Genomic DNA, 16,055 nt, shown 5'->3' with positions numbered 1-16,055 from the left:
TATATATATAGTTTAAGTTTAAATCTCTAAATTAAACAAAAAGGTCTCTTTGTTCCACTGCTTTTAGTTAATCAGTCGATTGTGTTATTGCATCAAACCATCATAATTAAGGGCTAAAAAGTCTTAATTTCATTTCTAACTCTGTCTCTTACAGTTTTTATTTTCAGTTATTCCAAGTTTTACTGTTGTTTTTGTAAGGGTACATCAATGTCAGAGAGAGGTTGTGGTTTTGATTAAACCTTAAAAACATTGTCTCAGGTTTCATTCTGTTATACATTCACCCAACGTTCTAATCTTTCAGCAAAAATGAACTTTTGCAAGCACATTAACTCAACAAGGAAAAGGGAAAAAAAATTCCGCATTAAGAAATTGTATGATATCAGCAGATACAGTAATGTTTGTGAGAAGAAAATATTTTGACGGTAAACAAATGAATGCAAAGTCCGTCAACATTTGTCAGCAATGAACATTTCGCTAATTACAACATTTAATCCAGGCAGGATTACAGTTTCCCTAAAATGTGTTTGTTTTTGCAAATATGTTGTAGAAAAMAATGGTGCTTCTTGAAGATGAGGCTGGAATTAAACAAGACAAAGACAATCTCCAAGTATAAAAGACACATCTTGCAAAAAAGTGACTCAACTAGTAAACTTTTCCATAATGTACTCAATTTAAACGTGTACAAAAATACGGCAAGCTGTGTCAAAACCTCACTTTAACATGTAGCTCAGTTCATGTATGGAGTGGGTTTTACTGCACTGTTTTAACACACGAAAAATAACACTAAGTACATTTCTATTAATCTACTTAGACCAATGTTTTTAGTCCATTAGTACCAGTTGTAACAATGTTTGTTCAGTTTGTCAACCTTAGAGCTGCTGATAAACATTAGCCAGCTAAAACTGAAGACTGTCAGGTTTTTCAGCATTTTTTATATTTCAATTTTACCTTTAAGGGAAAATGAGTTTAACTTTCCTATCAGCGCATTGAATAAACCATTATGTTAAGGGAGTAAAATAAATCTGAGCAATTTACTTTCCCAAGTCTGGTTTTCCGTGTCTATTGTACAGAAACATTTGACCTGAGTCCACAGAGAACCATAATTATCAATAAGAAGTGAGTCAACTTAGAGCTTAAAGCTGAAAAGCAAATATAAAACAACACAAAAAGCCATGATGGGAATTATCTGTATGATGATAAAGCTGTTATAGGTGAGGTAACTGTAACTTCTGGGAATTAACCACTCTGATTAACATCAGGAATTGTCGATTGTTTTGATTTCCCCCCAAAGAAACATGTAATATTGACATTGCACTTCAGAAAAAAATTGATCCCAATTATAATGATTTCAACAAAATGTTTAACAAGGAAGCCCACACTAATAAAAAAAATGTCTTGTTCCAGTTTGTTTATATGATTTCTGTCGCTTACAGCACTAACTTCATCTATAAAGGACCTATTTTTACCACTAAATTAAAGTTTTTAGAAATACATATTCAAGTACAATACAGTTTATTTGGCAAATAAAATGATGGCAAAAAGGACATTATTAGAAAAGATATCATATTGTCAATGATATGATAAAAAAGTATGTTCAAACAACCTAACATAAAACAATTACGTGTAATTGTAAATGTAAACCATCTCTAATATAGAAATATTTTAAACCGTCAAATGTTTTTAGCGTCATTCTTAATCACAAGTTCAGCTCCCCTTGTTGCCCTCCTTCCTTTCTTCCTTCCTTCCATTTTTCTTAAAWTCTTTTCTTAGCAAAACCAACACAGTGCTCATTTCCACTTCTAGCCAAAACCAGCATGTAAACATTCATTATGGGAACAGAGCAGCAATCTGCTTCCCCTAATTTGCTTTCAAATTTGTCCGGGCCACGGAGTTTAGGTCAGTGGAACAATCAGCTTCACATCAGGGAAAGAACTGTCACGATCAGTGGAGAGTAGGCAGGAAGAAAAGCTCAGCTATTCTAACATCAGGTGCTTTGGGACACAAGCATGCGGCTGACAGCGGGTCACATTCACTTTAGGAAGAATGATAGACAGGCTTCTGTGGGGCTGACTCAAAAATGCATTTCTATACCAAAAAATGTCACTTGTAATGAGGAGAATGTAAAACAGCAAATATATATATTCACATTCCAAAACAACAACAATAATTTGTGTTTTTTAAACCCTGTGTGGTTAAAAAAAACTTCATTTTTTGGGGGGTTCAAACCTTATCCCATCTTTTAAACACCCCCCAAGGAAAGATGGCTCTTTACAAGTGACCTTTCTCTGCTCTTGAAGAGGAAAAATATCTCCACAGACAGGTCTGATTATGCAAACGGACGTTAACTTCAGCCTGCACACGTTCCTGAATACATGCCCTTTGTTTTGATGATGAATAAGGAACCATCTTGTTGCTCATGCCTACCCAACTGTGGCTCATCTTTCTTCCTGTTACCTTGGGCCTAATTTAATAACCTAAAACTCCCTCAGCCAACTGTGAACCTGCTGTGCGACCTGATGACAGAAATATGTGTAAACACCTGCGCTAATTACCTTCTCGCGCAGGTTATTTATGAAACACATTAAAGCGYGGGTTAAAACGATCCGTTTGTCAGAATTCAGAGCAATTTTTCACGCAACCATCCGAACGTCTTCAAGCCCAGGGGGAGGCAGAGCACGTCCTAACTGAAGCTAAATGCTATTATCTCTCCGTGACTCTTCATTTTCAGGACTGTTTGTCGTGAGGAGACTAAACAAGATTGTCAAATAGACAAAGAAAAGTGTCGCCGTGCGCTCCAAAGTCAGCCCCACACTGATTGTTTATGTTTGATTTAATCTGCCTAATGTGTTTATCGTCTCGCGGACATTTGAGGTTTTTTTTTTTTTTGTGCATTCCCCTCCCGCACCCCCACCCGCTAGATGAAATGATGGCAAAACCTATTCCTGAAATTGGAGTCCTGTGTGAGTAGCTCATGCGTCCTAAAATATTTCCCTTTTTCTAAAGTTTGTGATACTGTCTATTGACTGCGCTGCAGGTGCTGAGTGGAGGACAAAATTAGCACGGCACTCAGCCTCGAGTGTTCAGGAGGGCTAATTGAGCCCAAACTTCTCTGAGATAGACATCTCTGATTACATTACATCAGTAATATATTCTTGTCTCACAAGTGAGCTGATACTAGAACCACAATGAATCAGACAAACTTCCTCCATGATTAACGGGGGGGGGTAATGATTTTTCATATCTACTAATTATCCCTGTTTAGTTATCGTACACCAGAAGTTACTGGGAGGCTGCCAAAACTGATCAAGAGGAAATTTTGATTCATTCTTAACCAAAAYGTTGAATGAACCCAATTGAAGAAGTCAAGTCAAATCCATTGCTGAGACAACAGATAATGGGTTTTTAGACACCGCATTCAATTTGTGAATTTGCTAATTTAATTACATACTTAAGTTGCGATGAAAGAGATTTGTGTTAACGGAACAGAACCAGRCTCGAACCATTACGTCGGTGTGTGTTGTTTTTGCTCGAGGATAAAAGAACAGGCGTGTGATGCTGAAAACACAAAGGTCTTAAAACATTTTATGTATCTTGCGGCTTCGACAGGACTGCTTAAAGGTCGAACAGCCGCGATTGTGTTGACCCTCCCTCTAAGAGCTCTGATGTGTTGCTGTCACTCGGTCTGCTGATGAGAGCAGCAGGAGTTGCAGGATGACTTTTTTTTTTTTTTTGCTATTTTTAATATTGCACAGATCAAAACATGTCCAAGTAGCCTAGGTTGTTTTTTAATTTATCTATTCATTTTAGGGTTTTAAGTTTCAAAATAATCTGACTTTGCGGGTGCCGGTGCAGCCCATTAGTTTGTCRCTGCTGGCCCCGGGGGCTGTGCGTGTGGTCGCTGGGGGAACTCTCCCAGTTCTCCCCTATGGTCTGATCTGGGGGGTGGGTGGGCGGATCTTCCCGTGCAGGTGCCCCTTGGGGCTCTGCGCTCGGGATTCCTCTCGGGCCCTTGGGCTCTGGTCTTCCCTATGTCTGCCTCGTGTCTTGGGGGTTGGGTCTCCGTCCTCCACAGTCACTATTAAATATTCCATTGGAGAAATCTTGTGTATACACGCATGTTCACAACTGCTCACAAACAGGTGTTCTGATCCGGGGGATTCTGACTGGTCACTGAGTGTGTATATATGTCTGTGTGTATATACTGACAATATTTATGAATGTAGGCATGTATGTATGTATATCTTTATATATGTATGACTATGTGTATATTTTTATATATGCCCTCCATGTATTTATCCATTTATTTTTCAGGTGAGCAGACAGATGTTGGGTGTGTGGTCCTGTGTTTTGTTGGTGTATATTTAATATACTTCTAATCACTATTTCAGTCTTTCTATCTTTCTAATTACTTCTCTCTCTGTTTTTCTCTCTCTCTCTCTATTTTCTCTTCATAAAAAWAAAAATAAAAATAAAAAATAAAAATAAAAATAATAATAATCTGACTTTTAACACGGTTGTATCCACGCTGATGCATTCTTTTAGTCAGTCTCTGTGCCGATTAAAGTTTGCTTTGGTTTCCTCCACTAGAGCAAGGAGCTCAAATGTCTTAGAAAAAAAAAAAACCTAATAAAAAAAAACGTTAAAAAAATGGCTGATGGTTCCCGAAGACGTCAGTCAGCATTACGCCAGCCCACCTTTTCAGGAGTCAGCGAGTCTCCAACACTACCTCCGGAGGTTAGGAGGTGTGACACACAGGTGTCTCTGTCCCCTCTCTCCTCCTCCATTTGTCTTCTGAATGAACCAAGGTGGTCAGAACACACGCCTTCTTCTGGAAGAGCTGCTAATAGGTGGGATGTACACCAGTGCTGATTCAGTGGACAACACAACATAATAATCCACCCATTTGCATTAATAAAGATTGACCAAGCATCTCTGACAAAGCACGTTCAAAACTGAAACTGGATGCTACATGTGTGCATAAGAGATGTGGTGTCATTTATTCACTATGTGTTCAGATTGAGTGGCGAGATTTTCAAACTTTACTGCAGCCTCTTGGTGATGCTCACTTATTGTGGCTTCAACTTCGGCCTTCCAGTCTTGTTTCTAGTCTATACTAATACTTCTGGATGGATTTACCTCTATGGAGTAGAACCACACAGTGCTGTGAGAAAATGAACTGCTGAGCACATAAAACAAACACACAGCAGTCTAAAGATTCAGTTAATAAAGCAGCAGCACGTTTTAACAAAGCATGCAAGGCATGCAGCATTAGACAATCTGATTTGTGCAAAATATTTGACATTTGAATGTCTATGCTGTGTTCCCTGATGTTACAAAATAAGAGCCTTTTCATTATCAAATAGAATTGAATTTTTTGTTATTTTTTAATGTTTTATTTTATGCTAAATGTGCACTTACATACATGTTTCAAATTTGAGGGTAGGTATTGGTAGATATTCGGTTCTACCAGACCCTGATCAGGATTTGGGCCTTTTAAAAAAACCGATTTGAAATCCTCAGAATCACTCTTAAACTTATCCAAAATTGGATGCAAGCTCCAATTATTCACTATCTGAGCATTGCAGGATCCATAAGTCACATTTCCTGCTAGAAGCAGCAGTTACTGCATTGCAAGTCAAAAAAAAAGTGCTTGCTTTGACTCTGCATTTATTAGCCGGGTGTAGCCACGCTCCAGCAGGTGACAGCTAGTCAGATGTGACTGAGTGCAATATTATCCCTCAGACACACTCTCCCCAATTGCAGACAGCTACATCATGAGAGGATGATGTGTTTGAATTATTGATACGTTCTCAAGGTTGAGTGCATTGTGCTTTTTTAAGGGGCTTTAAATGCAATGAAAAGCGGGTTTTAAAGAAAAGAAGAGCATTCAAGTCTGAAATCCTACAATTAGAAGGGATGTAAGTACACTGCTGTTATAAAATGATCACCCCCTCCCACCTCCTTTATATAAACACAGGAAAATGCAGCTTAATGACCACATCAGGCTTAAAAATAAAAGACTTCTGTTAGATGCTTTTCAATTTAGGAGGGACATTTTATCAATGGACACGTGGAGAGAATGTGGCATAATTAAATGAGTTCTTTATGTGTCTTTCTTTCATAAAAATGTATTTTTTTGTTATTTGAATTAAATGTCAGGGACAAACTCAGCTAGAGGCAGCAATAACAAGTTCAGAGTTTTCTTGTTTCAGTATTCAACATGGCACATATTTCAAAAATTTAATAAATTAGGAGATGAAAACATCCATTTCTGTTTCTCACACTTCACAAAGTTTCATGACCTGTTTTCMCCATTTCAGTTCATGTGAATAAACTAAACAAATTGCCCAGCATATTTAGCACTTGTAACCCAATCATCACTCTATTCACCTGCTCTGTACACTAGCCCTCAGGCGACAAAACAACAACAACAACAAAAAAAAAAGCCATTTGAAAAATGATTTGAAAATTTGTGAACTTATCCTTGAAAGTGACTCCTCACATTGGACTCCCAACAACTCAAAGTCGCGAGCATAATGTGTCTGTGTTGTCAGCCATATTAACAAAGTGAACACACCATTAAACAATGTCATTAAGCACCGACTCATGCTAATGTCTTCGTTTAACTATCAATGACGCTTAGCTTACTGGTCTGAAAGGGAAATCTGTTTTCTGGATTATTAGGCCAAAATAGAAATTCACGGAGCACTTCGAATGTTGTCGCGACGCCTCTGAGAGGGTGGGACACTGCAGTTAAATTGCACTGAAATAATTCAAATGGCTTGGATGGACAGCATACTTGTGATTGTTTTTTATTGATGTATTTGCGGGAGCACAGAGTCAATGAATTAGGTGTTGTGTTTATATTTTATCTTGTGCAGTATCCCATTTAGCATGCCCATCTAAATGCTAATGGGAAACAACAACAAAACAAAACAGTTTCAAAGTTGTTCCTTATAACTAATGTGGTAATTCACTGATTGCTAACTAAATGCAACACTTTGTTCCATTTTTCTTGGATCAAGACTTGAATCTGAGAATGACCTCACACCMTGAGGTGGGTAGAGTACCCAAAAATTTTACTTAAGTCAGAGTACTTCAACATATTTTTTTACTGAAAGTAGCCATCCAAGAAAAGACTCAAGTAAAAGTAAAAAAAAAGGTATTTGGTAAAAAGGCTACTCAAGTACTGAGTAACTGATCAAGATATAAATCATTTAATATTTATGAGTCACATCATCAAATGGACCTAAATTTAAAGCTAGGTGGAAATTTTGGTATTTTAAAGATCAGAATGAAAATAATTCATATAAAAAAGTAATAACAAATTTGGGCAAAATAAACATTTTTTTTTTCAAATCAGTTTCTTTCAATATAAATTTATGAAACTAACAAAAACTGCAGGTGTGTGTGTCTGGCGAATGTTTGGCGAAAACAAGCTTGTTCTTCATTCAGTGAAGTTGCCCACAGTGGGCAGAATATCCAGATATTTTACTCAAGTTAGAGTAGTGAAACTTCACAATACAATTACTCAAGTTAAAGTAAAAAGTACAGCATAGTAAAAGTACCACTAAAAGTACTCAGGTAAATGTAACTGAGTAAATGTAACTAGTTCCTACCCAACTCTGCTCACACCTCCGGCGTAACAACATAACTAGTGATATTCTTTTTTTTCTGTTTAATATCCAGAATAACTTTATTTGAAGTGGGGATGTTCTGTACTTTCCAGGCACATAGTTACTTGATTGTGAAAATGATTAAACTATGTTATCTTCAGTTGTTATGAAAAAGCTGTATATATCAAAAATTAATTTGACATTGAATCATAACTGTATCTCAATGCCTTGATTTGGCCTCTGCCTCTTTAAAAACCTCCTACCGTTTCTGACACTCCCACCTTCACAACAATGCTTCATGACGTTTACAACATTTTTTAGGAGCGTTGTATTTTGTTTAAAAAAATGCAATATTATATAAAACCAGTTCTGGAAGATGACACCTCAGGATACAGTTGAACCTTACGCGAACAATCCCGCACTGGACCCGGAGAGTACGCTTTCTGAAGAACCGGAGCGATTAGAGGTTCTTACAAGATGTTTTTAGCTCAGTTAAATCTCCTAGTCATCCTCTCATACATATGTCAAAGTTAAGCTATTTTTTTTGCCAAAAAACTATAAATATATATCATTATGAAGCTATGTTTTGCAATGAAGTCATGAACATCAATAATTTTTAAGATATGTTTTGCTAGTCTGGTGGAGCTGTGTGGGAGAGGTGCAGGGGAGGGGGGCTCTGTGGGGCAGGACYTTGGCTGGGGACTGGACTCCAGGGAGGAGCTTTGTGTAAATAGGCAGAGCTTTGTACCAGCAAGTGTTTAGGAAGCTCCGAATGGCTAACACAGGAGATTCAAGGATTTCTCAAACATGCATAGAGGAGTCAAAGCAACACTCTGGGTATGTTTTTCTATGAGGGAGTGATATTATATAACATGATATTCAACTTAAGTACCCCCTCCTTCAAAACTAAACAAACATTATATATATATATGTATGTATATAAAGAGCTGGGATTTCTTTTTTGTAAGCTGGCTTGAGAAGAAATTAAAAATTGAAGTTCGTATGAAAGCAAATATAGAACGTTACGGAGAAAATAACTAATTGGCGTTCATAACATTGTGACAGACACAAATTGAGAAACGTGACTTTCCAAGTCAAAATTCTGACTTTCAGATTAGTTCAAATGAATTTTTCTGACTTAAAACTTGAAAAACTTCATGACTAAATAATAGATTGAACTCAACCTCAGATTCTCACCGTCAAACATCTAGCTTARATAATTTCACTATTCCCATGAGCCATCTTGACATTGCATCATATAAGCAATCCAATTTTTTTTTTAAATCTTTTATACAGCCTTTTACACTTCTTGCTCAGTTACAACCCAAACCTCACTGGACACTAAAACAAATTTCCTCAACTTTTAATAATAGTTTTTTCAACCTTTTTTTGTTCCCAGTTTCTGTTTTGTCAGCTGCTTAATGACTTGTGTCAGGAAGACCCTTAGTCATGTCTCTTCAGTGCTTCTGAAGTGCAATAAAAAAACATTACACAGGTTAGAGTGAGACATAAAATCCATCAACTAATTTAGGAAATATTGTTGTCAGCCCCTGTGACTTTACATTCTCAATGGCTATATTAATCAGCCTCGGCCCGTAGGCCCAAACAGATGGTTTTAATAACTTGCTCAAAGCAGTCCAAAAAAAAAAAAAAACTCCACGGATAACGCTACAGTAAACTGAACATCCATCTTTGGCTCTATTTGTCCCATTCCCCATGCAAACAGAGTCATTATACACATGGCTTGGGGGAGAGATTCCCTGTCACACAGCCGATCCCTCTCCTCTCAAGGATTTGGGTTCCTGTCATCTGTTTTTCTTAAACTAGTCAAGTGACACTAATATTAAGTGAGTGTAACGGGTTCCATCCACCTTGAACAATCTGACATTTACCCAGACTTTTTCTTTGCCACCCCAGTCAAAGTGACATTCACCAAGTAAACATTTTACAAGGAAGCCTTGTGTATCAGGCCTGAACAGAGGCTGAGAGCTATTTTGCGAAATGAAGATGCCAAATAATGCGCTTCTTAAAATGCTGCAGTTAATTTGAACACAAAAAAGGCTCATGGCAAGTTATGAACTGTCAATGAATGGCACACATTAAATCATTTATATTTTTATTATTACACAATTTTTACAGTTAAAATAAAMTGGAACAGTCAGTTTGAAATGTGTTTAATTTGACTTTATTTTGCTGGATTATCTTTGGTGGGAAATTACAGGTTCACCAATCCAACTTTGTTTGGTTCCTCACAGYGTGAAAAATCATGATGTAATGTGCATCAGTCTAAAATAATTCTTGCAACTTAGATTAAAGATAATCCGAGACGTCATGAAGACAGGTCAAACATTATTTTTCCAAGTAAAAATAATCAGAACACTTTTTTATTTGTTTTTTAACATGTTATTCAAGCAAAAATATTTAAGCAGAATTTGGGAACAGTTACCAACGATCACATGCTTTGTTTACCTACTGGAAACAGTGAAGTGACCAAAAATGGGTCAGCAGTGGTGATGTTCACAAAAGAATCATTTGAAATAAAGAAGTGCATTTAAGATTTGTTAAATAAAGTAAATAGATAAGTGGTTTGTTTACATTGAGTGAGTACCAGCATTTTCAAATCACATATATTTAAAAAAATGACTAAACTCCTAACAACACCAACTGACAAACTTCAAAATAACATTTTAACGTTTGTAACGAATAAGTTCAACAGTACTTTCAATTTTGTTTTTAAATTTCACTCAGTTAACGTTGCATTTTGCTCAGAATATGTTTCAAAATGAATGGTTTCGTTTGTTTATATTGTAACATTTTTATTGCTATGTTGCATATTGAAATATTTATACACCAGTCATATTGGGACACTTTTTCAGAATTTTCTCAGATCTAAGTGCCAATTTTCCTTTTTTAGTAATTTGTGGTGCTTTTATCACACATAAATTGATGAAATGGTAAAACAAAAAAAAGACCTAAAAAGCAAGCAAGTTTTGTTTTATTCAATTACAAAATTGTTTTAATTACATTTATTTCAACTATAACCGTTTTCCTGTAAAAACAAACAAAAAACCCATTCTGCAACATCTATGTTTGCTAAAAACACATCATTAACTGTCCTGACTAAACTTCAGCTGACATAAAAATGTGTAGAAGTTCAGAGTTAGCACGTGGCATGATAAGAAACTTGCAAAATATTTTAATAAATGGCAGCAATAGTTAAATAATGTGCATGAAACAAAAGGCACCTTCAGAGGACATTAATTGTCTCGGTTTAGAAAACATTTGTATGCCAAATGCGTGCTCTTACCTCACCGCAGATAGCTGTTAAATATAACAGAATTTAATAAGCAATAATTTTAACTTTTCTCTGTGGCTGTCACACCTGAGATTAAAAGGTGTATGTGTTTTTCTAAACTGTGTTTGTTCAAATGTGATAAAGGGAGATGTATTTGGGTGAAAAAAAGAAGCCAATTTCCATATCAAGTAAAGAGAAAAAYAGAAAGGAAAAAGGGAGTGCCAGAAAAGTAGATAAGACAACAGGATTGCACTAATACACCAAGAAATAGCTAAAATGGCAGTTCAATCCTCCTGTTTCCTGATAAATAAATTATAACACATGGTTTTACTTCATACCTCCTCTTTGTGGAGCCACACTGATAGGTGGGCAAAGCATCATGCCTTTTTTTACTTAAACAGGAAAAAAAGTAGCACAAATTCATCAAACTAACCAGGATCTGCACACTCTGGGGAGATGTGTTTTTTTAATGTCTACTCCTCACTTGTTTGTTTAGGCTCGCAAACCACTTTATTACTGACAACAGCCTAATAAAATTTAATATAATCCAACTGTTCTGCTGTAATTTAAACTTTTCCGCAGCCTCTCATTGGCATGTTCAGGGGGTGTCTTGTTCTGTTTATAATGAAGCTAAATGAGCCACAAGTAATTATAACGCAATATGTCACATTTGTGACATTTTAACACAAATGGAAAATGCACAAAAATGTACACATTATGTAMTGTGTGTTGCTTTGGGTTTCCTTTTTCGACATTTCTAATGAAAATGGTCAACTCAGTTTATTTAGGAGCGTATTTAAAAAGCATTAACTAAATCAGAGGTTCTCAAACTGGGGTCCCAGGACCCCAGGGGTACACAAGCCATGTGTTGGGGGTCCTCAAAAAATGTCAAGAAATTGTTAATTTGGTTTTGCAAAAGTAAAACAAATATACTAAACCAAACAAAAATTAATATTACCATGGCATTTAGGGGTAAAATGATGGTAAATTATTGTTATAAACAGTATGGGGTTTAGGAGGGGGTCCCTGGATATTTTTTTCATCCTTGCAAGGGCTCCCAGACCCAAAATGTTTAAAAAAATCCTGAAATGAACTGTTTGTCTAACTGGTCAGACAACATTCTTATTATTATTATTATCAGTGTTAAAAAACCTTTATTTTATGATGAAAAAACACCATTGGCATTAAAAACTTCTTTTTCAGGAGAGTCCTGGCCAAGAAAGGCAGCAGTAAGTTGTGTTGTCTGTGCAAAAGCAAACAGGTATTTAATGGAGCCAAAAGGCAAAATAAGTTCAAAAAATTCAATCTCTCCATGATCGTAAGTCAGTCCTAATACATTTGGCGATAAATCCTTAAAAGAAAACCTCTTTTGCTTGTCTAGTTGTTCACTTGCATTGAACAACAGTGGCTACACCCATATAATAAAATACTGTTTATGTCTGCAAATAGCTTTTCATGGTAAAAGCTGCAGCTATTAGGACAGATGTCAAGTGAGGCATGTGACAACAGACCTATAATTCTCTGCAAAAAACACTTTTGCGTTGTTTTGTCGACTTTGCTGTGTACATTTATTGCATTCACAAATTGGACACAGCTTCGTGGAAACCTTTACAAGTGGGCAGAGAGAGAGAGACAGAGACAGAGACTAGGAGAGGAAGACTGGTGGGCAGATGGGCAGTGGATAAAGTCTTTTATTTCCACCATTGAGCAGTTCCACACCTTGGATAATAGGAGCCAATTCAGTTCAGCCCATAAAGAGGTTTATCAGTTCCTGTCAGCATGCCCTGCAGGGGTGAGGCGACAAATAACAAGGTAGTGAAAAAGAAAAGTGGTAGGAGTCCAGCTCCCTAACCTGTCCCCCCCCACCCCCCTCACCCCCCACCCTCTGCCAATGGCCATCTGCATTTTTCAAAAGAGAGCCCCGTATTGCTCCGTATGAATCGAGACCTGATTTGGGAGATGACAGTCGTGTTTGAGCTGCGTCGGAAGGAGAATATTCAGGTCACATGATTCACTCTGCACACGTCTCAGAGCGTCAGGAAATGTCAAACGCTGCACAGGCTGCCAAGTGACAGTTCAGTCTTGTCTCACAAAATAATATTAAACACAGAGATGCTCGTTTAAAACAGGTTTTAAAAATGAAGCAAATGCAGCTTCATTGGTCACGTGAGTTTAAATAAATATAGTTTAAATCTTTTGTTCGTTTGGTGTTCAGGGCAATAAGTGTTTTCACTTAAGAATAAAAATCTATATTTGAGAAAAGATTAGGTGGAGAAGTGAGAATAATCCATGTCACATTACAGCCTGATCTGACAGGCTTTCCAGATTTAAACTAAATTTTTCTCTCTCCTCTGGCTTTTTTAAAAACTAAATATTTTCTTAAAATAAGTTGCTTTTTTAAATAATCAATTGTAATATTAAAACTGCTTTTGCAATTTTTATCCACGGCAGCTGGATCAGATTTTTTAAAATGTTGTAGTTGTTTTTTTAAAACATTTTTTCTTTACAATTTAGCACAATTTTAAATTCACTTTTTTTTTTCATTTTGAAAAGCGTTGTTGGAGGCACAGTCATAAAAGCTCCTCCACTGTTTGCCTTACGCTGGCTGGAAAAAAGATTGGTACCATATGGCACGATGACAGGATCACTCAATCTTCTGTGTACCTGAACACCACATTAATCATTTTTTTTTTCTTTTTTGGTGTGGTGGGGAGATATTCCTTCGCTTTCATCACACAAGAATTTTCCCAAATAGCCCCCCTGCCTTTTTTTTTATTTCTCTCACACATGTAGTGAATTTACATACACAGACTACACTCTGCCCTTGTTAGAAGCCAGAAATGTTTGACCGAGTTCAGGCATGGAGCAAAACAAAATGTTAAGGTTAGGTGTCAGGTGAAACTTTTCTTCCTGCTCAACATATTGACTCACTTTTCTAGTGATGCAGTTAAAACCTRCAACTCTCACAGATGAGTGAAACAAACAGAATTTTTTTTTTTCGGATTTTACATTTAAACTCTAACAAATAATTCAACAAAATTTTAAATTTCTTTTAAAATCATTTATGCATTAACAAAAAAATCAAAAACAGATCAGATATAATTAAAAGGAAACATAATTTCCATTTCTAAAGTCTAGTAATTATGTTTGAACCTACCTTAATTTGGTGCCTATGATAAAATCCCATAAGTATAGATCTTTAAGCTTCCTCCACAAATTCAGACTAAGATTTTTCGGGGGGTACAGAAAGGTGAAGGGAGCAAAAKAAGTGGCCCAGAGGTGAGCAAGAGGAGAGATCGAGAGGAAAAAAACAGAGAAGCAGGAGGAGGAGGGAGGCAGAAATGGGACAAAGGAGAAAAAGGTGCTCTTTATAGCAATGTCCGCCTGATGAATCAGACATGTCTTATTTGTTGGCTTCACTGCCAGGGAATTTGCATTGATTATTTTCCCCTCAACAGATACATTTAAATCAATGTGGCACAGCGCAGCCAGAAAGTGTGAGAAAATGGTGCTCGGCGAAGCCCCGGAGCCTGTAACCTTGGTCAGACAGGAGGAGCCACAGCTCCCCCTTCATGCCAAACAGATGAGATCAGGACTAAAGAGCGGCTCTGAAGACAGCCCCAACTCTGATCTCCTTATGGAAAAAAATCCACCCCCCCTCCCTATACCAATAAAAACATTTCTGTGGGCTAATATATCTTCATTAGCTGCAATACTTCATATGCAGATTTGCCATCTTGGGTTTTTTTCACAAGTTTTACAGAAGGTGTTAGATTGCTTTTTAACTCTCAAATTTGCTCCTTACTATTTTTTTTCTCTCTAGAGTTAGTAGTTTTATTGCTGTTGAGGTATATGGACACATCTCTGGATATTATTTGACCTTTAAGTTGCTTAACTAAAACTGCAATAAAAATAATGCATTGCTATATCCTTGTTGGAATGTGTTTTTGAGTTTTGCAAGAAAGTTTGGCAATAATGTAACATTTGCACTTTTTTTGTCACTATCATTGTTTTCCACTACAATTTAAACAAACAGAAACGACTATAGAGGTCCTTCCTGATTGTTACATTTMATAGAAATTATTTAAAAAAAATGTGAGGTGGGAAAATACGGTTTTAATTTAGCTCTAAGAAAATATAGTTGCATCATTTCAACATTCTACGATGACCAAATGTTCTCATTTTACACTATTGCTCAGCAAATGTGTTTAATAGTCTGGATTTTGTCAGTGAAAAGTAGGCTAAGTTATTATTTATCCAGCAACAGATCTGTTTTCTTTCATGCTGACCCAATGTGGAGCTGGATCACTGCTAATGCTTCAAGGTTTTGCTTTAATGATGCTTTCATTGAAGTTGAGCTGAGGTCTTTGTCCTCTCTAATAAAAGTCCTGCACTGCCCCCTTGCAAACACTCAGCAAAGACGTTAGCAGGGAACCAGCAGCATGGAGAAAACTACAGTAAGATGGCACAGAAGTGGAGCCAATTCTGTTTTCTAACTTGTTTAAAAGGAAAAAAAAAAACACGTTTTCACCCCTTTTTTGTTCCAGTCTTGCTTTGACTCAAAAGCTCGAGGTTCTAAATATTAAATTTCACATTCTAATTGAGTAGAACATTTTCAGCACAATCTAATAGTACGCGCACAGCAGGGCACATCACTCCCAACTCCACCCTGTTTCTATTTCTCTGTCGCTGCTCCTCTCATTGATAATTTCTCCAGGAGCTTCGCCCTCTCAGAGGAAGATCAAAGTGGCTGTCACACACTGCCGGTGGAGAATAGTTCAGGAGCATCTCCTCACCATCTATTATTCCTATGGATGATGAAAGCGTTTATATGGAGGCTGGAGATGACGCTGCTAGGAGGCAAATGCAGAAGGGAACACGTGCTCGTAAACCTGAACTGGTTTGTGARACGACAAAACAAACACTTTAGGTTAGGGAAAACCATATTAAAAAGCAACAATGGATGCTTCATGATGAAGTATTTACCCAACTGAAAACATTTTATAAAGTAAAAATAAACCTATAAAGGGGGTTTTACAAGTCAGGCTTAAAATTAGCCAAATTTAGCACAATTCCGTTTATATAAAAATAATTGTTTACTTTTATTTTTCAACATATTTCTTTATTTGTATATTCATTCATGA

General features: G+C 36.7%; 1 long non-coding RNA gene across 2 annotated transcripts in view; it reads right to left on the bottom strand.

The window, feature by feature from the left end:
• Positions 1-14,384, bottom strand: part of LOC106511270 (uncharacterized) — a 39,528-nt gene extending 25,144 nt beyond the window's left edge. For both annotated transcript variants that reach the window (XR_001309502.1, XR_001309503.1), the window contains exon 1: positions 14,069-14,384. This is a non-coding gene — a long non-coding RNA (uncharacterized LOC106511270). The remainder of the gene's footprint in view (positions 1-14,068) is intronic.
• Between the last annotated feature and the right edge of the window lie 1,671 nt (positions 14,385-16,055).

This window comes from Austrofundulus limnaeus, unplaced genomic scaffold, assembly GCF_001266775.1.
Source record: "Austrofundulus limnaeus strain Quisiro unplaced genomic scaffold, Austrofundulus_limnaeus-1.0 Scaffold8, whole genome shotgun sequence".
NCBI lineage: Eukaryota > Metazoa > Chordata > Actinopteri > Cyprinodontiformes > Rivulidae > Austrofundulus > Austrofundulus limnaeus.
Note: the sequence above shows the minus strand (reverse complement) of the source record. Positions and strands in the feature narration are given on the sequence as shown.